The following is a 26,146-nucleotide window of genomic DNA, read 5'->3' on the forward strand; positions in this document are numbered from 1 at the left end:
CACAGGAAACAGATGATTCTTCTGCACAATCTGACTTTGCTGCAGCCTGGAATTGAACTACTGGTTTCGTCTGGTCAGAGGAGAACTGGCCCCCCAACTGAGCCTGGTTTCTCCCAAGGTTTTTTTCTCCATTCTGTCACCGATGGAGTTTCGGTTCCTTGCCGCTGTCGCCTCTGGCTTGCTTAGTTGGGGACACTTCATCTACAGCGATATCGTTGACTTGATTGCAAATAAATGCACAGACACTATTTAACTGAACAGAGATGACATAACTGAATCCAATGATGAACTGCCTTTAACTCTCATTTTTGCATTATTGACACTGTTTTCCTAATGAATGTTGTTCAGTTGCTTTGACGCAATGTATTTTGTTTAAAGCGCTATATAAATAAAGGTGACATTGACATTGACATTTAAATATATAAAACATATAGTTTTGTAACATTGTAAATATATTTTTATATTATAATATACTCTATTATATATTTCATAGATATTTTTGTATACGAGATTCAACACGATTTTTAAGTCAGTTTATTTAAGTTCAAATGACTAACACAACTAAGTTGATTGTACTTAAAAACTTCAATATTTAAGTTGAAATAGGTGAACTTTTTTTAGTGTATCGATAAATAAAATAGCCTTCATCATTAACAATGGCACTATACTGTGCAGTCCTAATAAAAACATTAAATGGAAAAGAACAGCCTGAACATTCTTCAAAATATCTTCATTTGAGTTCTTCAAAAGAAAGTCAGGTTTTGAAGAAATGAGAGAGTAAATGAAAACACTGTAAAACATTTTACGTTGGTTAAACTTATAAACGAAAGTTCACCTGCTGCCTTAAAAATGTGAGTTAACAACTTTGTTTCAACTCAAGAAGTTAAGTTTTACAATTTATTAAACTAATGGTCATTTGTTGTTTCAACTTGATGCTCTGAGTTAAAACAACTTACTATGTTACATTATCAGTTCAAGAAAACGTACTCGGTTACTAAACGTAGCGAAGCGAACGAGTACTGCGTACTGCGTCTTAGCTAAGACGCTACGGGAAAAGTCTCTTTTCACGAAATACTGAAGCAAAAAATTATCCTTATTTTGTATTTTTGTAAAGCGCATTTGCAGCAGTACACAGCCATAGGCGAGACGGCTCGTTCGCTCATTGGCTTGTTCTGCGGCAACTGCACAGCCTATCGAGCGCAGGCTGATGCAACATCAGACCAATAAGTCTCAGACTCAGACTCAATAATTCTTGCCACTTCCCGCCGAAATGGGTGTGGCCCAACCTATAAAAGGAGCTCGAAAAGGCTGACTCACCTGATTTATTTCATAACCCGTCCCATGGCCTGTGCAGCGGACTTAGTAGCGCAGAGGGAGAGATCCGAAGCAATCCTCAGATCCGCGAGACAGATCGCTTCAGGTCCCATCTCATCCAGCTTGCGGAGGAGATAGCCCTGGAAAATCTGCAGCGTGGCAATGGTGTGTAGCGCAGACGCAGCCTGCCCAGCAGCAGAGAAGATCCGTGCGAGCAGCGATGACGTCATGCGGCAGGCTTTGGATGGCAACGCCGCCTTAGTCCGCCGTCCAGCAGAGGGCGGGCAAAGGTGCGCTGCTATAGCCTGTTCCACCGGCGGAAGTGACAGGTAGCCTCTGTTTTTAGCACCGTCCAGTGTGGAGAATGCTGGCGAAACAGATGAACGGATTCTCGCCGAAAATGGAGCGTTCCAAGCTTTCGCCACTTCTTCGTGAAGCTCAGGAAGAAAGGGGGTGTGTTTTGAGCTTGAAGAAGCACGCTCATCCGGGAGATAGCTAACATCCAGCCAGGAACGTGAAGGGGTCGCTGGTGCAGACCACTCGAGGCCGAGGCTCGCCGCGGCCAGCGCGAGCACTCGCATCAGCTCCTTATCGATATCCCCCTGTCTGCTGGGCCTAAGAGCAGAGATGAGATCGCAGGCCTGAGATCCACTTCCTCGGATGACGCGTCGGCATACAGCGGACGCTGAACATCGGGAAGCGATGCAGGGGAGGCCGGCGAAGAGGAGGGAACCGGCGAGCTGACGTGACGATCTCCTTCGCTGAGCGGGGCTCTGCACGAGCCGCACGAGGGCATCTTTAAAAAGACGCAGCTCTTTTTGTGAGTGTGCGTCGCAGGGCGAACACACACAGGATATATAAGGATACAAAGGATATAAAGGATATAGGCGCCGGACAGCGCAGCAGGAACGGCAGTGGAAGGTGGCGAGGCCAGCAGCTTCAGAATGGCTCGTCCCGCTGATATGCTTCTCAGACGGCGCTTGCTTCCTCCGTGATCCAGCGATGCGTGAGCTTCGCTGAAGAGATGAAAAATCAGGTGAGTCAGCCTTTTCGAGCTCCTTTTATAGGTTGGGCAACACCCATTTCGGCGGGAAGTGGCAAGAAGGGCGCGAAGCGCCCTTATTGGTCTGATGTTGCATCAGCCTGCGCTCGATAGGCTGTGCAGTTGCCGCAGAACAAGCCAATGAGCGAACGAGCCGTCTCGCCTATGGCTGTGTACTGCTGCAAATGCGCTTTACAAAAATACTAAATTAAGGATAATTTTTTGCTTCAGTATTTCGTGAAAAGAGACTTTTCCTGTAGCGTCTTAGCTAAGACGCAGTACGAGAGAGCTCTCGTAAGAGAACTCAAATCAGCACATAATAAATAGACTTGTAACTGTTCTGCTCAAAAATGTAAAACATTTATTGGAATAAATTCAATTAATGTTGTACAAGCTTAACATTGGTTTGAGAATACAAATTCTTGTAAGAAAACAGATTTAAAAAGCCATTTAAGAACAAGTGCTTAAACATCCATTTCATCAAAACATCAAAGTTTCTCTAATAATATACAGAACTAGAAGAAAGGTAGATGAGTGGTATAAAAGAGGTTTAGAAAATGTAAATGAAGGGGAAAGAAAAAGGCATAAATTGGGGGAAAATGAGGAGTGGCAGGCCGTGTGTAATGATATAAAATAACGGCTCATCAATCACTTTAAAGATTGTAAGTGTTCTCTATATAAACAAGTACATACAGCTTTCTGACCTTTGAATGATTTGCACAATACATGGTCATTGACTGTGTTGAACAATACTCATGTTGTAAACTCTCACTAAGAGCAATAAGAACACACATGTGAAATTGGTCTATTTCCAATAAATGCTCAAAGGTTTTTCCTTATAGTAAACACTTGACCAACATTCAGCATTTGAGATTCCAGATAAAGAAAAAAAAAAAAAACGTTAATATTTTGTTATTTTGTACATGATATTATTGATGACATGTTTAGGCACGATATATAGTATAGTACTTAGATTGACTGACAGTCAAAAAAACATTTTAGCATAAATTATTACTGATTCTGGGATAAAATAATAATAAATATATTGTAATCGAAAGCTGATTTACTTTTTCCCTACACATACTGCTCTACAATGAATTCAGTTTCATCAGTACATTAACAAGATTTAAATATATTTTCTTACATCACACATCTTGATTATCTCAGAAGTCTTCTGTGAAAGGAAGCGCAGAAGGCCAAGTAAGGCAACTTTTCTTCTGTTCAATTTGTGTCCTACATACAATTATACACAAGACTGAGTGACTCCAATATATATATATATTAGTACACTTATATTAGTGCAAACTGATCAAAGTAAATTTTTATTCATACCTACTTTTCAAGGCACTGTATAACTGCTAAGGCTCAAGCTCCTGCTTGATGATACAGATGCTTTGTACAGCTCTAAAAGACACCAAGGCATCTAGTCTATCCAAGAATGACTGCAGACGATCGATGGTGAACTCTGTGCTCATCTGAAACAGACACAAGACAGGAGGAAAAATGGAGCCAAAGAGACTAGTAGGGAGTAGCATGTACAGATGAAAAATAATCACATATGTAAATCGCATGCCATCTTATAACATAAATGATTAAAGAGGTCATTTATAGAGGTTATGACAAGTAATAAAATCAAGAATAAATAATGTTTTAAAAATAGCAAGTTCATAATTACCTTATTGTAAAATGAACATCCTTCACACAGCTTCTTGAAATCTCTGTTGGGTGACACTTTATATCTTGAGGTGACAATAACTTTGAATAGGAATCAACAGCTGTAACGAGGCAGAAAGGCAGTAGCATATCAGTAGAAGCAATATAGACTAAGCATATTAAATTGTACAAAAAGAATTGCATGGTCTGCATTAAATATGTTGTGTGACTGCATTAGGCCTGCAACAAATATACAAGTTAAACAGCAAACAATTTTAATATCAGTAAGGATGTGTTAACTGTACCTCATTGTAACATGAATGTCCTTAAAATCAGCTTCTTGAAAACTCTGCTGGGTGACAACCTTATATCTTGAGCTGACTAAAGTTCTAAGCGGCCATGCTTTATAATTTTTTTCCTTTTTGTTTTCTCGTTATAACGACTTAAGTTTCTCATTATCTCGACATAACGAAAGTCATTTTCTCGTTATAACGACTTAATTTTCTCGTTATCTCGACATAATGAAAGTCGTTTTCTCGTTATAACGACTTAATTTTCTCTAATAAATTACAAAACTGCGCCAACAGGTGGCACTATAGACCTAAATATAACTGATGGGGTGTTGTACACTGTCCACTTTACTGTACGCGGACCTTCCATGTGATCGCTGTAATTTGTGCAGTCTTGTTCATTACTGACATTTAATTAATTCATAAATGTTAATTGCTTTAATCAATATGATTATTTTGTGTATTAATTTCTTGCTAGATGCATGAGTTTAACCACATCAACTCTGGGGACCCACCGGTGGGTCCAATATTGCATATGCCTAATTCTTAAAAAATCAAAATAACAGCTGAAGTGGTTAACCAACGCGTTCTGGGTCATAAAATAACTGCTTATCAAAACCAAGGTTAATGTCACTGTATTCTGTTTGCAGCTTGTAACGCACATGATATATCTGCCACAGCATACAATGACTACTAAAAATTACAAATTATCTATAATTTTATTTCAAATAAATGGAAAATTAAAAGTGAGTTTAATCCAAGCAGCTCAAGATCTTAGAATAGTTCTGCATCCTTCTGAAGGCACTCCGTCTGTGTTCACGGTGTTGCCATTTAAACATGTTACTTACAAAAACAAAACGTTTATTGTACTGTCGCTGGAAAAATCAACAGTGATTAATCAGCCTTTATTTATGTACAGTATTGTAGACGTTGTTATAAGTGCGACGTTATAACGAGAAAACAAACTTTCGTTATGTCGAGATAACGAGAAAAATAAGTAGTTATAACGAGAAAACAACGTTCGTTATGTCGAGATAATGAGAAAATTAAGTTGTTATAATGAGAAAACAAAAAGGAAAAAAATTAAAATGAATGGCCGCTTAGAACTTCTGTAGAGTTTAGACTGCACGATTTGAGCCCAGTTTTTGGCTCGCCGACAGGTTTTGAGAAATCGCTGACAAATGCCCGAAATCACAGGCAAATCTGTGCTCGTTCACGCGAGTGACAATCACGCAATGTGAATGAGCAAAGATGCGATCTGAGAGAATCGCCGACGAGTCGCCGATGCCCGTGAGATATTTGGCATGCTAAATATCTGGACCTGTCGGCGATTCAAAATCATGCTGTCTGAAAAGTGTTCTGACTGAAAACTACATCGTCAATGACCGACAGCCAATGAGAGAGCAAGATACAGAGCAGCGGGGAGTTCGGCGAGGAGTTATAAACCACAATATCAGCAAGCATGGCTTCATTTCAGAAAAAGGCTTTCTTTGTCTAAATTGGACCCATGAAATGGAAGATAAATTAGTATAAATTTAGCAGGAGCACCCGTGTCTGTTTGAGGTTTCATCTGAGCTATCACAGTCTCACGTGAAAACTCCGGTCTTGCGTTGTTTCCTTGTCACATCTCGCGGGTGTTTGGTTGTGAAACGTAGTTTGCGTGCCAGACAGAGTTGTCGGCGATTCTTCCTATTGTAAAGTCATGCAGTGTGAAACCTTCTGTTGCTGATCCATCGTGCAGTGTGAACAAAGCAGTGACTGAATGCTGGCTAAGATAGTCATGCAGTGTGAAAAGAACAGTGACCCGACTACTTTGAAAATCGTGCAGTCTGAACTCGGCTTAACTTTGAAGAGGAAGAGCTGTAACGGAGTGAAAAAGCAGTAGCCTATCAGTAGAAGCAATACGAAATAAGTATATGACATTGTGTTATACAAAAATTAGTAGACAAACAGCTGTCAGAAACGTTTAAAAGTATCTAAAATATAAGCACTGAAAACCGAAGTGAAATATTAAGCTATTTTAGCATTTGAGGCTCAAGTAAACTTAGCGAGGGAAAACCCTGTCCTTATATTGCTCCAGTCAAGTGTGTCTTCATCTGTGAACACCCGGTCAAGCAGCCGCTGCCTGGATTTAAACATTTATCTATTTTTTAATTACAGTACTGTGACGAGTCAGCTGCCTCATCCCTGATTGTCACGGGCACCCCGTCCTAAATCGCCACCCTTCACCAGGCTCCCGACTGTGCTGGGTGTGTGAGAGGAGGGGCGCTGGACGAGTCAGGGCTGGCGGCGTGTGATGGGGCACACCTGAAGGAAATGGAGCCTCATCACCGCCGCTGTTTAAAAGCCCAACGCGCCTCTCCTCGGGAGACCGGTCTCTTTCCCATGCATGCACACTGGTGTCCTCGTGGGTCCAGGAAGGGTGCGGTGAGGGACTCCCTCGCCACTAGAGATGTTCAATTCAATTCAATTCAAGTTTATTTGTATAGCGCTTTTTACAATACAAATCGTTACAAAGCAACTTTACAGAAAATTATGTTTCTACAATATTTAGTAGTAGCTAGTAGTTTGTGCACGTTTGACAGGATTTTAGAAAAATAAAAATAATAATAATAATAATACAAGACGTAGTCAGCTAGATGATGAACTATCAATATTATTAATTAATAGTAATTATAGGATGCAGTCACACATGTAGCAATAATTGTTAGTTCTGTTTGTTGATTCAAGGTTAGCATCATCTGGGGTCCTCTGAGGGTCAGCATCATCTCTTCTCAGGTGTTCTGGATCCAGACTGGAGCTTGTGTAAATCCTAGTTACCACGGGATGTAAATCCCGTGGCAAAACATAGAAACAAAATAGAGACATCATTAGCATAGCTGCTGATCCAACAAAGTAAAATTAGTTTAACCCAAGCTAAAGAATAAAAATGCAGATGCAACTACACTCACAATTTAAGAGATACATTATTTGAATGCTTGGCGAAAGAGATGCGTTTTTAATCTAGATTTAAACAGAGAGAGTGTGTCTGAACCCCGAACATTATCAGGAAGGCTATTCCAGAGTTTGGGAGCCAAATGTGAAAAAGCTCTACCTCCTTTAGTGGACTTTGCCATCCTAGGAACTACCAAAAGTCCACCGTTTTGTGACCTTAGGGTGCGTGATGGGTTGTAGCGTGGTAGAAGGCTAGTTAGGTACGCAGGAGCTAGACCATTTAGTGCCTTATAGGTAAGTAATGATAATTTGTAACTGATACGGAACTTAATAGGTAGCCAGTGCAGAGACTGTAAAATTGGGGTAATATGATCATATTTTCTTGACCTGGTAAGGACTCTAGCTGCTGCATTTTGGACTACCTGTAGCTTGTTTATTGACGAAGCAGGACAACCACCTAGAAGTCCATTACAATAGTCCAGTCTAGAGGTCATGAAAGCATGAACTAGCTTTTCTGCATCAGAAACAGATAACATGTTTCGTAGCTTGGCAATGTTTCTAAGATGGAAGAATGCGGTTTTTGTAACATTGGAAATATGATTTTCAAAAGACAAATTGCTGTCCAATATAACACCCAGATTTCTGACTGTAGAGGAAGTAACAGTACATCCGTCTAGTTGCAGATTGTAATCTACAAGATTCTGTGTGGTGTTTTTTGGTCCAATAATTAATATCTCTGTCTTATCCGAATTTAATTGGAGAAAATTATTTGTCATCCAATCTTTTACATTTTTAACACACTCTGTTAGCTTAGATAATTGGGAAGTTTCATCTGGTCTCGTTGAAATATATAGCTGAGTATCATCAGCATAACAGTGGAAGCTAATTCCGTATTTTCTAATAATATTACCAAGGGGCAACATGTATATTGAAAATAGAAGGGGACCTAGGACGGATCCTTGTGGCACTCCATATTTTACTGATGATAAATGAGATGACACCCCATTTAAGTAAACAAAATGGTAGCGATCGGACAGGTAGGATCTAAACCATCTTAGAGCCTGCCCTTGAATACCTGTATAGTTTTGTAATCGATCTATGAGTATGTCATGATCTATGGTGTCGAACGCAGCACTAAGATCAAGTAAGACTAGAAATGAGATGCAGCCTTGATCTGACGCAAGAAGCAGGTCATTTGTAATTTTAACAAGTGCAGTTTCTGTGCTATGGTGGGGCCTAAAACCTGACTGAAATTCTTCATACAGATCATTTTTATGCAGGAAGGTGCTCAATTGAGCAGACACAACTTTTTCTAAAATTTTAGACATAAATGGAAGATTTGAAATAGGCCTATAATTTGCCAGTACACTAGGATCTAGTTTTGGTTTCTTAATAAGAGGCTTGATAACCGCCAGCTTGAATGGTTTTGGGACGTGACCTAAAGATAACGACGAGTTAATGATATTGAGAAGCGGTTCTTCGGCTACAGGTAACAGCTCTTTTAGTAATTTAGTGGGTACAGGATCTAATAAACATGTTGTTGGTTTAGATACAGTGATAAGTTTATTTAGCTCTTCCTGTCCTATATTTGTAAAGCACTGCAGTTTATCTTTGGGTGCGATGGATGAAACTGAAGTGTTAGACGCTGTAGAATCTACATTCGCTATTGTATTTCTAATGTTATCTATTTTATCAGTGAAGAAATTCATAAAGTCATTACTATTTAACGTTGGTGGAATATTTGAATCAGGTGGCGTCTGGTAATTTGTTAATTTAGCCACTGTGCTAAATAAAAACCTTGGATTGTTTTGGTTATTTTCAATGAGTTTGTGGATATGCTCTGCCCTAGCAGTTTTTAGAGCCTGTCTATAGCTGGACATACTGTTTTTCCATGCAATTTTAAAAACTTCCAAGTTAGTTTTTCTCCATTTGCGTTCAAGACTACGAGTTACTTTCTTGAGAGAGTGAGTATTACTGTTATACCATGGCACAGTACGTTTTTCTCTAACCTTTTTCAATTTGATGGGGGCAACAGCTTCTAATGTATTAGAGAAAATAGTGCCCATGTTGTCAGTAATTTCGTCTAAATCATGTGTATTTTTGGGTACAAATAGCAGTTGAGATAGATCAGGCAGGTTATTTGCGAATCTGTCTTTGGTGGCTGGAACAATAGTTCTGCCCAGACGGTAACGCTGAGACATATAGTTAATATCAGTTATACGCAGCATGCACGATACAAGGAAATGGTCTGTAATATCATCACATTGGGGTACAATATCTATAGCAGTAAGATCGATTCCATGCGATATAATTAGATCTAGTGTATGATTAAAACGATGAGTGGGCCCGGTGACATTTTGCTTGACTCCAAAGGAGTTTATTAGGTCAGTAAACGCAAGTCCTAATGTATCATTTGCATTATCAACGTGAATATTAAAATCTCCCATGATTAGCGCCTTATCAACTGTAACTAGAAGGTCTGAGAGGAAATCTGCAAATTCTTTTAGGAATTCTGTATACGGCCCTGGTGGTCTATACACAGTAGCCAGAGCAAGAGATACATTAGACTTCTTTTGCATGTCTGACAGTGTAACATTTAGCAGAAGTATTTCAAAAGAGTTAAACCTGTATCCTGTTTTCTGGGTAACATTGAGAATATCACTATATATTGTTGCAACACCTCCTCCACGACCAGTCTGACGGGGCTCATGCTTATAACAGTAGTTTGGTGGAGTAGACTCATTTAGACCAAAATAATCATTTGGTTTTAGCCAGGTTTCAGTCAAGCAGAGTACATCAAAACTATTTTCTGTGATCATTTCATTTACAATAACTGCTTTGGGTGTGAGTAATCTAATATTTATGAGCCCAAACTTAAAAAATTGTTTTTGTTCATTTACTTTACATTTTTCTGGTTTAATTACGATAAGATTTTTTCTAGATCCTACATTATATTTTGACCTCACTATTCGGGGAACAGACACAGTCTTAATAGTTTTTACAGCACAAGTACTTTTATCATTTAAGCGGGTGGAACAAAACTCATCATAATAGTTATTAGAGAATTGTCTTACTAGTCACATGGAGCGAAGTGCAAAACAGCCTAGGACGCTCCCAGAAAAGATTCCATTTATTAACAAATAGCAGTTTCTGTTCTTTACACCATGACAACAGCCATTCATTTAAAGCAAAAAGTCTACTGAACCTTTCGTGTCCTCGTCGATACGTGGGCAGTGGTCCTGACACGACGATCGTCGCCGCGGGCGTCGTGCTGCGAACCGTCTCGATCAGGCTGCTGAAGTCCCTCGTCAGCGTCTCCGTCTGCCGCAGCGTGGTGTCGTTAACCCCGGCGTGAAGCACGACCGCTCTGGGGCTCTCGTCGACCTTCAGGATCGCGGGTATCTGCGCAGAAACATCGAGAACACGAGCACCAGGCAAACAATGAGTGTGCACTTTACCTTCGGCTAACGTAGCACTTACGTGTCGGACGATGGAGTCTCCGATGATCACAGCGTCGCGTCCTGTCTCGCGGAGGGGAGCGAAGCGGTTCCGGATGGAGATGTCGAAGGCAGGAGGGGGAGAAGTCATCGCCCGGGACCCGGCTCGCGTCCTCCGCTGTGGATGCACCCAGGGTGCGTGATGTCCCGGCGTCGCAGTGAAGGACATCTGGGAAGATCGCATCCTGGGTGCAACGGGCCTGTGCAGAGAAACACACGGAGTAGACGTGGTGGGACTGTTAGCAGATCGCTGTATACTTACCCCGGACTTGTGAGCGTCAGCCCGGGATGATTCCAGCGTGGTTCTCCGCTCTCTCAGCTGGGCCTGCCTCACCTCCAGGTCGCGAATCTGCTTTCCCACGGCCTCGAGCTCGAGCTGCACAGAGTGGAGACATTCATCCGCCATTAAAGCAAGTAACAGTGAGTACAGCAGTGGTAATGTGTGTGAATAGAGTATTAGCAATGTTAGCGCAGTTAGCTGCAACCACGCCGCTGATGCTAACAGGCTAAAAGCTAATAGCGGACCCGGGAGATCAAAATAAAACTAGTGATAGCGAGGCGCTCTGATTGTTTTTGTTGTAGAATACAATAGAGGATATATTCACACGTTATATAAACGGAAACGATGATGTATAAAATTGATTTTTGAGTTAAAAATAGTCAATGAAAAGAATATAGTGACGGAGCTCAAACGCAGTACAGCCGCCAACAACAAACAGGAAGTGACGTCAAGTATCAGCATGTGCTGTGATGCTCTAAAGATGGAGCTGCCGGACCCGTGATCCGGATGGGAACCGCACCCGTTTGCATGGCCGACGGGCCAGGATGCCGGGCCGTCCATCCCCTACCAGCGCCACGGCCAATGAGAGTGATGCGGCCGCTAGAGGAAGCCGCCGCCCCTCACACCCCGGACCGAAGAGGGGAGCGCGTGCGGCCGCCGGACTCCGCCCCTTACCTGGACCCTTCCTCCATGAACACTGCCCGACCCACACGAACCCCGCAGCACGACGAGGACACCAGATTCCCTGTTTATCTTGGACACTCTTCCCCTTTGGCCACCTTTATCCCCTGTTTTATTTGATTTTCTGTTAATAAAAGCCTCTCCGAGGCCTGACGCCATGCCCACTGTGACTGTCTTGTGCTCCTCCCGTCACAGTACAAATGCGTGGTGTGGCCAAAAAGCTGAGAAAGGTGCTTTTTGTAAGCTTAATGTATCGCGACACTTTAATTCCACAAACAGACGTGCAGCAAAATCCAGGCGACGGCAGGCTTGACCGGGTGTTCACAGACGGCGGCTCAACTGACCACGGTCTTACACTCGCGGAGCATGGTCAATGCAATAAATAATAATACCTGCAGACTTCAGGTCGAAGACCAACTAAAATATAAGCACTGTGAACCAAAGTGATATAAATATTTTAGCGTTTGAGGCTCTGGAGAACAGTGAATTAACGAGGGAAAAACTTGTGGTGTCGTATTACATTCGCGAAGCACAGTCAAATTTGCTAACATGCAATAAATTGCAACATTATTCATTTATCATTACAAATAAAAAAACAAAAACTCACCTTCCTCGCATTCTTTGTGTTTCTCGACACGAATTCGTGTTAGGTCTCCAGGCAGCTGCATTAACTCAAAACAGCGATGGCTTCTCTCTGTATTTCGCGCTCTCCGTGTATAGCCCCTCCCCCAACATATAACTTACAGACACAATTTAAATGAACTTTTACAAGCCAGACAAAACTCAGAAGTTGTCAAGACAACACATTACTTTACGTTTAAATTTTCAATAACTTATAAACTTTTAGTTCAGTATCCAAAACTCAAAATGACAATTTAAGTTAAAGAGGAAAAGTAAGTTCATATAACTTATTTGGGCTATGATGTTTTACAGTGAACAGAATTTCCATCTTTCCTCTAACACCCAAAACGCTGCTCAACGTTTCGACATATTAACATAAATGATGTTAAAAAATCTTTTTAACCTAATTATATCGGTCTCACATCCCTTTGCTAGCACTTCTATGTTGGAGGAATGTCTAATTTACAGTCATCTCTGTGAGGCTCAGTGGTCTTAATGAATGCAGAGTGTTATTTTTGCTAGCTGTCTATATTTCAGCAGACTATTATTCTCAAGGATGAAGCCTTCTTGTGCAGCTTCATGCCTGGAGCCTAGCCAGAACAAAGCGTTATTTTTGGAAACACTTTAAGATAATCTTTTTAGCAGTAGCTTAGCAACAAGTCTTTCGAGCCCCACAGATGCTGGCAGCGAAACACTTGCTAATAAATTCACACATAACACTTTTGGCTAGCTAAGTGTAAGCTAAGTTGCCATGTGTGAAATTTCTCAAATTATGATTTACACTTAAAGGGATGATGTTTTGATGTAATTAATGCAATTTGTTCTAGGGACAGGCTTGTGGAAAGTTTGTAGTCGAAGGAGGAAGAGGACGAGGAAGACGTTTGAGAAAGAAGGAAACTGAGACAGGGAAAACAAGGAAGGCGCGTTTGTTTCCCATTAGTACTTAGCTAGATTATTCTCTTGACGAAGCTAATTTAGTTTACTGCTAAAAGAGCGCTAACAGCAAAAAGTACCATATACCAGATTTGTTCTAGTCATATTCTACCACAAAAATCAGTAGAAAATGAAGGACCATTTAAGACCATTAACATTCTTTTAAATTGAGCCATTATTTACATGACCTTAAATTCAGATTAACAATTATCACTATTATGTATGGAAGCATATGGGTAGCAATATTCAATTTGGGATGTAATATGCAAAATGACAATGCATTTCTGTATTTACATTTACATTTTCCAATACATTTGTGCAACGTTTGGTGCAAAATGAAAATTAAATTACATAATTTTCATTTGCCATTTCATACACCAGTTTTAATATGTAAAATGAAAACTAATTTTAACGCTTTATAAGTTGCAAAATTAAAATTAAAATGTATTACAGAAATGATTAGATATGTCTAACATGTTCAAGCAAAAACTGTGGCAAAATTATCATTTAAATGCTATTTTTCTTAAATGCATTAACACTCACAGTCAAGACACTTACGATTGCATTTTCATTCAATGTCCCGCAATGAATGTAGCAAAATTCAATGTGCACATTGAAAATGCATTTCGAGCTGATCACATGTCCGCCCCCTCCCGCCATGTCAATCACTGCGTGAACAAAGCGGGGCTTGCAGAAGGTCAAGAACTCAAATCTCAAGAAAAGGATTCAAGTGAGAGAACATGGACAAGACACGTGTACGTTTTGATCATTTCGGTTTATTGCTTCAATATTTCTCTCGCACTTGTGGGCGGAGCTGAAATGCTGCTTTCATCTGATTGGTCGAATCGCTCCACCTTCAGCTCGGTCTTTTCATTCTTTCAGGCAGAATAAGAGTCAGTGCGAGTGAAGCACTGTAATGTCTGAAACCACCGCTCACTGTTGAATCAGATGTAGCTGGGCACATAATTCGTGCTGCTGAGACCTGCAAATTATTTCTAGGTTGTAGTATTGTATGAATATTGTCCCACTGATAAATACAGTGCAAATAGTTCTATCTCTTTGGATAAAAGTGAAGTGGAAATAAAAATCAATAATAGACTGAACAGTTCCATGTCTGTAACATTTACCACTCTCATATTTTAAGTCATAAGGCACTAGGTATGTGTGTGTGACATTAATAAATACTTATAAATATAAAAAAAATTATATAGTTACATTTCTAAATAAAAATAGTAAAATTAGCTCTGTGCTCCTGTAGCCTACCCCAGAGCGCCTTCTCGTGGCTGTACATGATAATGTTTTCTCTTGGTTCTGAATAAATGCGACTTATAGTCCAGTGCGACTTATATATGTTTTTTTGCTCGTCATGACGTATTTTTGGACTGATACAACTTCTACCGAAAAATACGGGTAACATTATTATTATTATTTATTTATTATGAGAGTAATTGACACAGACTAGAACTTTAATGTTGCACCAAATTCAGCTCAAGATCTGCAGACTCGTCTGACTCGTGTTGCTGTATAACTGGCCAGACTTACCTTCCCAAAAAATCCTACACTGTAAAAAATTGCTGTAGTTTCTACAGCAAAATTTTACAGAATTTTACTGTATAAACATTTTACAAGATGCAGCTGTAATTCGCAAAGCATTATGGGTCAAATAAGGTTTTACAGTTGTTAACAGTAAATTTCCACGTCAACTGTAATTCATTTACAAGAAGCAGGTGTCACTGTAGTTCCTGCTTTTTACACTAACTTACTGTAGTGTGGCATTATGGGATTGCGCGTGCATCATTCAAATCTGAAACCCAGCCGACTGGAGCAGCGTGAGAACGATTGAAGATTAGAGGCTTTATTCATAATTCCTGGTAAGTTCACTTAATAATACTTGAGAAATATATCCTTTTTATATTTATTTGAGTATATACTTATAATGTATAAGCGATATCATGTCACAATAGCCTCCTATCCTGACATTTAGACAAGTGGTCTTGTTAACTTCTGTGCAGCAAACTGGGAATTGCTATCATAGCATAGTTTGGCCAAAGGTTCGTTTTATTGAAGTTACATTTTCTTATTGATAGCATTTAAAGTACTGTTTACCTAACTTTTATCATAAAGCCCAATGCGAACGATTGTCATAGTAACTACTATCTGTCGAAATAACTGACGATCAGCAAAATATGTGAAATTTCATTTGTTTATATGTGTTCAACTGTCCCATATTGACGTGACGCCTTACTATAATAAGTGAAAGACATCTTTATATGCCCGACTGGACAAGTTTGCCTGATTAAAAAAAAAAAAAAATGACTGAGGAAGCATCGAAATTCGAGACTGATTCTGATTATATTAACGTTTCATTCAATATCAAAACAAGCTTAACCGCACACATAAACTCACGGAAAATACATGAGGTAAATGTTCAACTGTTGAGTTTATTTATAACATATGATATAAGAAGCATCACAAGTGAGCTGTTTTTGTGAGTATCACGATTGCAAATACATAACGTTAGTTCAATAAACAATTAGTTAACAAGTTACTTACTTTTTTAGACACAATATTGAATGTTGTTCTATTTCACCAACGAATATAGTTCCAAACAACGATCAAAGCAAAACTATTTTGTTCATTCTCAAATCAAAACTCAGCGGTGTTTTTGCTGAATGATTCAGCTTTTTGAACGGTTCAATGAATGACTCAGTTGATTCCCTCATTAAGTTATTCGCTGCCACCTAATGGCGGTTTAGTTTCACGTTTAAAAAGTATCATTGCATTTTTCCAACATTTATTAATTGTATTTTCAAAAATTAATGTAAAACATTAATTTCATTACACAGTTGTAATTTTGCACTGTAAATTATTTAATTTGATTGGTGGTACAGTTCTACAATGTTATATTATAATTTATAATTGGTTGTTTATTCTAAAATATATTTTTTGAGTGTTAATTTTGGTCTCATTAATGTAAATGCTTTAAAGAAATCACAAGATTATTTTCTTTATGTCTTGTAGGTGCAAAGATTAGCAGCTGATGTGGAGAAATGTTTGATGCTTTAAGACTCTGAAGCTGATTTTATTAGGTAATGTATTAATTCTTTAAATAATTTGATAAACTTGTAATTTAGATTACATTTTATATTGAAATACTGCATTGTAGGTTACATTATTGCTTATATTTCTTAATTTCAGGTCCACCCATTGGCTTTTGACTATTTAGGGTCAGATGGTTGTGAATTCATACCTCAACATTGTAGCTGGATTTGGAGTCTTAATACAACTTCAGTCTGGCGTCCCGGGAGCAGGAATCTTTTGCAAACATGAATTTTTTAAAAGGTAACAAGTTTTAATTAAGTAATTTCATTTGCGAAAAAGGTTACTTATTTAGTTTAAAGGGTTACTCCACTCCATAATGACAATTTAGTCAATCACTGTTAACGTGATTAACAGTGATTAATGTCATTTCAAACCCGTAAAAGCTTTGTTTGTCTTCAGAACACAATTTAAGATATTTTGAATGAGAGCCGGGAGGCTTGCGTCTGTCCTACAGCCAAACAATTAACAATGTCTAATCCCAGAAAAGTATGAAAAGCATCGTCAGAATAGTCCATCTGCCATCAGTGGTTCAACTGTAATTTTACGAAGCTACAAGAATACTTTTTGTATGCAAAGAAAACAAAAAGAACAACTTTATTCAACAAAGATGTTATTTTTGTTTTTGTTCAAATCAAAGCGTAAATAAACATAGAAACCGTGTCCATGTGACCCAGCTGACGCAGAACAGCAGGTGCAGTTCAACAGATACTCGCTAAAATGGCGCTACACTGATGCATAGAGGAGGCGAATTGTTGAATAAATCTTTGTTTGTTTTCTTTGCATACAAAAAGTATTGTCGTCGCTTCATAATGTTACGGTTGAACCACTGATGGACTATTCTGATGATGTCTTTCATACTTTTCTGGGCCTTGACAGTGGTATTTACTGGAGAGTCTATGGGACAGTCACAATCTTCCCGGTTGCATTCAAAATATCTTAAATTGTGTTCCGAAGACGAACAAAGCTTTTATGGGTTTGGAACGACATGGAGGTAAGTGATTAATGGCAAGATTTTCATTTTGGGGTGGAGTAACATTTTAAGTACTGGTAAATGCTGATTGTATTGTATAAGTGGCATTTTGACATTTATTTTACTGTGTTAGTTTCATTCAATACTTAACTTTATCCTGATGCTTTTGCTTGTTTTAATGTGCAGATGTTTTCTTGGAATCACAACACTCACTGGATACAAGACGGACACATAGAGGCAAAACAAGTGGAAAAGTCTCAGAGAAGAGGGACAACCCTCATGTGTGTGCTCATCTCAGAAAGTTGATGGACTTTCAGTATGTATTTATTAAATTGTCTTTTGCAGGAATATTCTTAATTTAATAGAACATAAGCTCAAACAACAGAATTTGTGATTTAATATCGATTCCAGCATTTTCTACTCTGAGTATGGCTTATTTTTTTAACATGTATTTGTAGTTATTTGTGATGCTATGTTATTTTTATTATAAGATTTTACTGTTGAAAGACTGACATTTTTATATTACCAGTAAAAGCCTTGCAATGTCTTTCTGACAGTTTTAATAAATACTTATTTGCAACATCATTGACTTTATTCATTTTTATTCATTTGTAAATGTATTAGGATAGAGCTCATGATAATGCATTTATATACGTATTTTATAATTTACTGTTAAAATTATTCTTTAAAGCAGTTTCATTGTTAAATTATTACAACATCATATTGTATTTAGGGGTATTTACAGGATTTTATTGGCAACTTTTGTTGCCAGTTAAATACTGTAATATAATGAAATTACAAATAAATGCTGTAAAATACATTTACAGGACTTTATTGGCAACTTTTTTACCAGGTAAATACTGTACTTTAGTGAAATTACAAAATATTGCTGTAAAATAAACTACAAGTTAAATTCAATGTTCCTGTAAAAAATACTACAAACTACTGTATTTCACATACAGCAATTAACTGTAATTTTTACAGGATTTTATTGGCAACTTTTTGCCAGTAAAATCCTGTAAATTCTACAGTACATTTTTTACAGTGTATTTATGAAATAGAAAATTATGTAATTTAATTTTCATTTTCATTTTGCACCAAACGTTGCACAAATGTATTGGAAAATGTAAATGTAAATACAGAAATGCATTGTCATTTTATATTGCATTGTCATTTTGCATATTACATCCCAAATTGAATATTGCTACTCATATGCTTCCATAATTATGTACTACCATTTAGAAATGTGTATATATATATATATATATATATATATTTTAACAATGTAAAAGTCTTTACTGTCACTTTTGATCAATGTAATGCATCCTTTTTAAATGAATTTTTTTAAGAGAATATAAATAAATAATAATAATTCTATACAATTTAATGTTTTTTTTTTGCATTATTGTAATGACAATAAGATTGTTTATGCATTAAAGGGGGAGGGTGGGATTGTACTTTATTGTCTTTACAAAATAAGGTCACAATGGGAAAAAAAGCATCTTGGAAAATAAATCAAGTAAATAAATAAATAAATAAATAGAACCTGGTGGAAGGGGTCTTTCCTCATGTTGCGGCTGGCCAAAGGTTCATCAAATGGGAAAACTACTGAATAGTTTTTGGCGTACGATTCATGGCTCTGCTCTCTGATCCAGCGGATGTTGTTGGTCAGGGAATGATGGAACCGCCTGAGACACAGGAAAAGGGAGATGAAGCAAGAAACAGAGACTAGCGAATGCTAGTGCAGGCTGGACAGAGTTCAGAGCGACCTTTATAATAGCACACACATCTGATGATGACCTGAGCTCAGTGCCATGATGTTCCTTTCTCAGATGCCATTTTTATGTGGTCACTAAACTGACCATATTAACAAAACCCGTGTGTGGTGTTTGAAATACTACTTCAGACACCAGTAGGACTGGCAATCAAGAACTGATTTTCTTATTTAGCAGAATCTATGAGCTTCATGATGTTTGCTGTGGTAAACGGTTCTTTCATTTCTGAATTCTTCCAGCAGTTTGGACGAAACTGACGAAAAAACATCACTATAGTCTGATTTAGAGTTGCACAATTGTATTTTTTTTTAAATACAATTTTCTCATAAAAATTGCGATTTAACATGATTTGTAAAAAAAAGAAAAAAAAACCCTCTAGGTTTACCGAGCTTACTTGTGAGGCTGCACAATTTTGACCATTTTAATAATAATTTAATTAATATTTACATTTAACCTGTTAACTGTCACCCCGTCCCGTATATGGGACACCTACGTTTACTTCAGTATATTACAATTAATTCTTAATCTAATCATGACAAACTATATATCGTTGGAAATGTCTGACTCCTAAATATATAATTTACCAATCTTTTTTGTTAAATATTATGTAGGAAAGGTAATAGATTAATTTATGGCAAGAGTGCACCTCAAAAACCTACATCATAACATGAGTTCTGACCTTTTTTTAAGAAAAAGTCTTCTTCGTTGCCTTTTTCTGTCACATTTTAGAAATCTTCAGCAATTATATATCAACTGAAAACATAAAATCTTAAAATTCATCCTTTGGAACCCATTTTAAAATCAAGCATTGCATTACCATGAAAATGGTACATAAAAATCATGTTACAAAAATGTTTCAGTCATGAATTTAGGTTTGGATCATGCACTTTCAAGTCTATGTTCAAACATGTGAGTAACAGTTAACAGGTTAATAAATACGTATTTAATTAATAACAATTCATATTTAATTATTAATGTTATTAATTGTTAAATAAATTATATTTAAATTATTAAAAATGAATAATAATTTACCATTTTAAATTAGAACTGTAAAATTACAATAATAATATTAATGGTCTTCTTCATTTCTAATTGTTAAACCATCCACCTGTTATTTTGGCTGAAAAATGAATGGATGGCTTCTCTAACGATTCTCTTTTGTTAACAACGGCCACTCAGCACTTTTCATCACAAGTTTGAGAAGATGTTTCCTGCATGTTGCATTCCCAAATGCACATTATGTGACTCAAACTTTGGACGAGATGCAGAGATGAGTTTGTGTGGAGCAGCATTTACTGTGAAGACGCTAAAAACACTGGATTTACAAATACACTTATGATTTAATAACCGCACTAAATCATATCTTGATTTTGTCTTTATTTTGATTAATTGTGCAGCCCTAGACTGAATCATGAACTAATGACTTTTGTGATATTTTAGTGCATCAGTGGGAAAGATTGTTGTTATTGGTTTAACAACTGACTAACTTATTGAATTGTTCAGAATGGTCCCTGATAACTTATGTCACGTCCGTCTCAAAATGCTTACATTTCCCATATTCCACTGGTCGGAAAAAAAACACAGTCAAACAAAGTACATAAAGTACATAAAGTAGGACTCACAGAAATGCTTGCACAAAATGTACCTGATATCATATCCATACATATCTTTTTCAGGATGCCCGTGAATAATCCAGTGAGCCAGCTCTTTGCCGCATCCTCCCCCTAACATCATACCTGCCAATCAAATCACAGAGCACGTGTTAATCATCATCCCATCACCGACAACACATTCCTGCCAGTCTACTTTATCCTACTTCAGACAATCAGTCAAACTTGTATACAACCCAAAGCAACACAAAACAACATTTACCAAGCTACAAAGTACCTCTCCAGAAACAATGTGACTGATAGCTGCCAATCGGATTATGGTGAACGATACCATAGAGTTAGATAGAGTTGTACCATCAGAGCAAATCAATCTTTGCCAGCTCTGAACGGACAGGAGAGGAATAATGAACAGAAGCAGAGGAATACCAAGGAGGAATGAAGGGCGAGTGAGAGACAAATCAAAGGGGAGTGAAACAAATGGGCGACAGGATCTTGGAAGAAGCGTAGCAAGTGCCCGTGGAGATGTTGGTGGTGTCTCTAAAGGACTTCTGGCTCATTAGCTGCCTGATGACTTAATTAACATTAGCCAGAGACCTCTGAGTCGCTGAGTAATGGCCGCCTTGAATTCCATGCCGCGTCACTGCTTTATCTCTCGAGAAGCATTTCTAGAGCTCTCATGAGTCATGACAAAGCAGAGAGACGCTGCTAACAGATGCCATTCACAGAGAACGAGTTTTTGGGCTTAAAAACCTGAGAGGCAGAAGAATGAAAAAGGTCTAGAGACATGTTTTTTTTAACCCGGTCAAGCCTGACATATGAAATAATACTCAGGAAATCCTAATTATTCTTTTTGAGTCTTTAGGAAAAAAAATGTTTTAATGTTTTGTTTGCATTGAGTGTCTTTTCTGATATAGTGAGAATATTATGGAAGCTTTTTTCACCACTGGAAAAAAATAAAGATAATTGCAATTCAAAAAGATAATTTTCTCAAAATTGCAGGTTTACATCTCACTATTCTGTCATTCTGAGATATCCTGTCAACTGTGAGATATAAACTCAGATTTTTTCCTCCCTCATAATTCAGAGTAAATATCTGGCAATTCAGGTTTTTTTATGAAGGGCAAAAAAACTGTGAGATGAAAAGTCACAATTATATTTTTTATGTTATTAAACGGGCTTCCATATAATATGAAGTTTAATATGAGAAGGAAAAACACACAGATTTTATTCACAGACCTAAACTGAGCAAAACGTGCAATTTGATGCAGCTAATGATATTAAGGCTAAAATAGTCAAATAAAATTCTGAATTCTAATAACTCGTAATCAATGTAAATCAATAAGATCTACAGTATAACAGACTACTTACATAAAATCCATATAAATATCAGTTTGCACTCTATCCCTCCCAATAACATTTCTTAGTAAGATGTTAAATGCATTGCTTAGTTTTATGATCAAAGCTCTGTAGCTGTAGCAAATAATGCAAAACTGTGATGATTGAGAGATGAAGAAATAAATGCTCCTCAAAAGCCGATGGATCATATTTGATACGTAAAGGGATAGTTACAATTACAGTTGAACCACAGGAGTAACATGGACTACTTTCATGATGTTTTTACTACATTTCTGGGCCTTCGAAGTTAAAGTTGCTAAGGCTGTCAATGGAGGAACAGAAACCTCTCTGATTTGATTTAAAATATCTTCAATTGTGCTCTGAGGATGAACGAAAGTTTTAAGGGACTGGAACAACACAATGGTGAGTAATAAATGACAGAATTTAAATTGTTTTGGTCAACTATCCCTTTAAATTTTAACATGATTTTCCTAAAAAAAAATCACTGGGTGCATGGAAGATCAAGTAAACCTTAGATTCTTCGGACCTGTAAATATTTATCTTGAAACATTACTAACAATACATACAAATCTGTGAAGGCTTCACAGCATAAAGACACATACTGTAGAGTGGATGTTTTTATGATTAAACTACAAGGCCGTTTACTTGCTTAAAAAAGTCTAATCTATCAGTCAGATGACAGAAGGCATGTAGTAGATTGTGAACAACAGGTTTTTCAGCAAAGTTTTGAACATGTTTATAATTTAGAGGCATGCATGTATCATGCATGAGATGCTGCAAAAGATGCAGGAGCAAAGGCTAAACATGTTTGTGTAAAGGCAAAAACTGGAAAAAGGAGCACAGTGTGATGCAAAAACAATTTCTCTCTGAACCTGCACATAGTGCTATTTACGTCATGCAGAATTGTGTTTCTGTTGTGAACTGTTTGAAATTTTTCACATTTTCGGACTCCCTGCCCAACCCTGAAACTTCCTCAAGGCACTTTTGAGATAAAGATTCAGCTTATCCAAAAATGGAAATTCTCATCATTTACTCAAAATTAATCATTCCAAACCTGACTTTCTTTCTTCTGTGGAACATAAAAGAAGATACTTTGGAGAGTGTTTTTTAGTCTCCCTGATGACTGCACAGGTCTTTGGTCTGTGTTGAGCTACAGCTGAACTGCTGGGGCAGGAATGAGAGTTCAACATTGCATGAGTTAAAGACACCATGTGGTTAGACCTTCCCATCTATGCTTTCCTCTGAGAACACACACACCCCAGTTCTCTTTCTTCATCAAAGCAGCGACCAAATCACTAGAGGTATTTCTGCAAATGTCAGGGGAGATGAGAAAGAAAGAAAGAAGGAAGCTTCAGAGCACTATATGAAACATGGTGATCACATACATGTGTGTGTAGGTGCCTGAGAGTACATGGCCCTGTTTTAAAAACTGGAGAACTGCATTGCTGTTTACTGTCTATATAGGCAGCTGCCATTGAAGACAGCGAAATGTGTCACATTTCAAACCAAATCTGGCCAAATCTGGTTTTGGTGGTCTGAAACATATTGCCAGCACAAACTATCCAGGAAAACTTCCTGCCAGCTGTTAAACATCTTCGAAATGCTATTAATCAATGACGATTATGTAATAGGTGGGTTTGGCGATGTGGCTCCGCCTTCTATGACATGTAATTCTTAACAGACACAAGTAACACATTTTTGTCACAGTTTTTGTTGTTGTGTGTTTGTTGTGATATTGAGAGAAAAGCGCACAGCACATATTTATCTGAATGCTAAAAGTATATAATTGCACAGCTATTCTTACTTCTTTAGTGTAGAACAAAAAATTATTCTACTGATCATGGTCTTAAAGGGATAGCTCACACAAAAATGAAACGTCTTGTATCTTCTTCTTGCTTTATGGTGTATTGCAGACTTATAAGTGCATTACCTCCACCTATCTATCAAGTGGACCATTGACACTCCTAATTGAGATTGTAGATAGAGTGTCAATGGTCCACTTGATAGATAGGTGGCGGTAATGCACTCAAGTCTGCGATCCGCCATAAAGCAAGAAGAAGAAGATGCCTTATGTTCCTGCTTGAGAACCCGTACAACAGGACGTGCTCAGGAGAGTTCAAACAGTTCAGACATTGCGTGAATCAGAGGTAAAACTACAAATAATGTCCAGTTTCTTGCACAGACCAATTGTTTTGTGTCTTTACACATCAATGTATCATCACGAGGCGCAGGGTTTAATTTGGTTTTATTTGTGTATGTTTTTTTTATTATAATTTTTTTTTTATGTTTTAGTCGTGATTCCCATCCACTTACATTATAAGAGTGATAGACTGCAACGGTTTGTTTTAAATATCACTGTTTGTGTTCTACTGAAAGTCACCAACATCTTGGATCCTCTGGGGGTAAGCAGATAAACATCAAATTTTCATTTTTGGGTGAACTATGCCTTTAACAATGGAACCTCATGAGGGAAGATATTCAAATAATTTGCTGTAGGAAGCAACTAAACACTAAACAATGTTTAGTTATTACTTATTTGGTTAATTATTAAATAAACATCGCTCTTTTGTCGACCATCTTGAGCGCATTTTCCTCCTCTGATCTTAGCACTGTCGAAACCGAATATTCATTACCAGCCCAATATTTTCAGTTGGCAAAATTTTTGCGCGTCACTAATAAAAACAATGAATTCAGACATACTGCTGTTTTTTGACTACTATACGGAACGGAAGTTGGTATATTCAGACACAGTAAGAGCCTGTGGTGTTCTTCAGAAGGGAAGCGGCTCTTAACAATCACATCACAAATGGGCCACCATCTGCCTCAGACTGACCTCTTTTACTACAACACACACAAACACAAACACACACACACACACACATATAATCACATATAATCAGCAGTCCTGAAACTCTTCAAGACAACTTCCACCTGCATATATTTCTGTCCCCATGCAATGGTGTGAAAGTAACACTGAACAGGAGAACTGAGACATGGAAAAACCTGACCTGAAGACAAACATGCAGACATGATGGAAGCAGTGGGGAAGGACGGCATCTCCATGGTCATGCATACTGATGGACACACACACATAATGATATCCCAAGGAGACTCTCTGATCAACATTTTCGCCAGAAGTACCAGGCTAATACCCACTTGAAGCACTTCTCATTAGAGTTTTGAATACACCGTTTTTCTCCAAGAGCAAAAGATGTGCAATTAATCACGGATTTCAGTGCTTCTTTCAAGACTGAATGGTTTATCTAATGGTTTCAGGATGATAATGGTTTGTCCTCAAATGAATAGTTACCTATAAATGAATATTATGTCATCATTTATTCACCGTCATGTCATTCCAAGTCTGCATGACCTACACTACTGAGCAAAAGTTATTTAAATAATTTTTTTTTAAAGACAAACAGAGTATAAACAGTAATGAATATTATTACAATTTAAAATAACTGTTTTCTATTGTAATGTATTTTAAAATGTAATTTATTCCTGTGATGGTGAATTTTCTTCAGTGTCACATGATCCTTCAGAAATCATTCTGATATACTGATTTGGAGCTCAATTATTATTAGTTATTATTGGTGCTCAATTATTAATACTCTTTCTTATTTTTATAACTCAGTATGTTTGTGGAATCTGATTTTCAGGATTCTTTGAAAAATAGAGAGATCAAAAGAACAGCATTTATTTAAATATTTTTTGTAATAACATAAATGTCTTTACTTTTTTGAGCAATTTAATGCATCCTTGCTGAATAAAAGTATTAATTTCTAATTATTATTCATCTCCAAGTATTAATTTTTATAATCTTACTTACTCCAAACTTTTGAATGTTTCACAGTATCCACAAAACAACAAAACATTGATTTTAACATTATAATATAATAATCAGAAATGTTTTTTGAGCAGCAAATCAGTATATCAGAATGATTTCTGAAGGATCATGTGACACTGAAGACTGGAGGAATGATGCTGAAAATACAGCTTTGATTACAGGAATAAAATACATTTTACAAGATATTCAAAACATAACAGAAATATTAAGTCTGGCATGCTGAGGTCAGGAATCCACGTGT

The 26,146-nt window shown here is 37.5% G+C and overlaps 1 pseudogene; it reads right to left on the reverse strand.

The window, feature by feature from the left end:
* Nucleotides 1-26,146, reverse strand: part of LOC132132331 (sarcosine dehydrogenase, mitochondrial-like) — a 77,087-nt pseudogene that overhangs the window by 35,799 nt on the left and 15,142 nt on the right.

The sequence above is a fragment of the Carassius carassius genome, chromosome 49, assembly GCF_963082965.1.
Source record: "Carassius carassius chromosome 49, fCarCar2.1, whole genome shotgun sequence".
Lineage (NCBI taxonomy): Eukaryota > Metazoa > Chordata > Actinopteri > Cypriniformes > Cyprinidae > Carassius > Carassius carassius.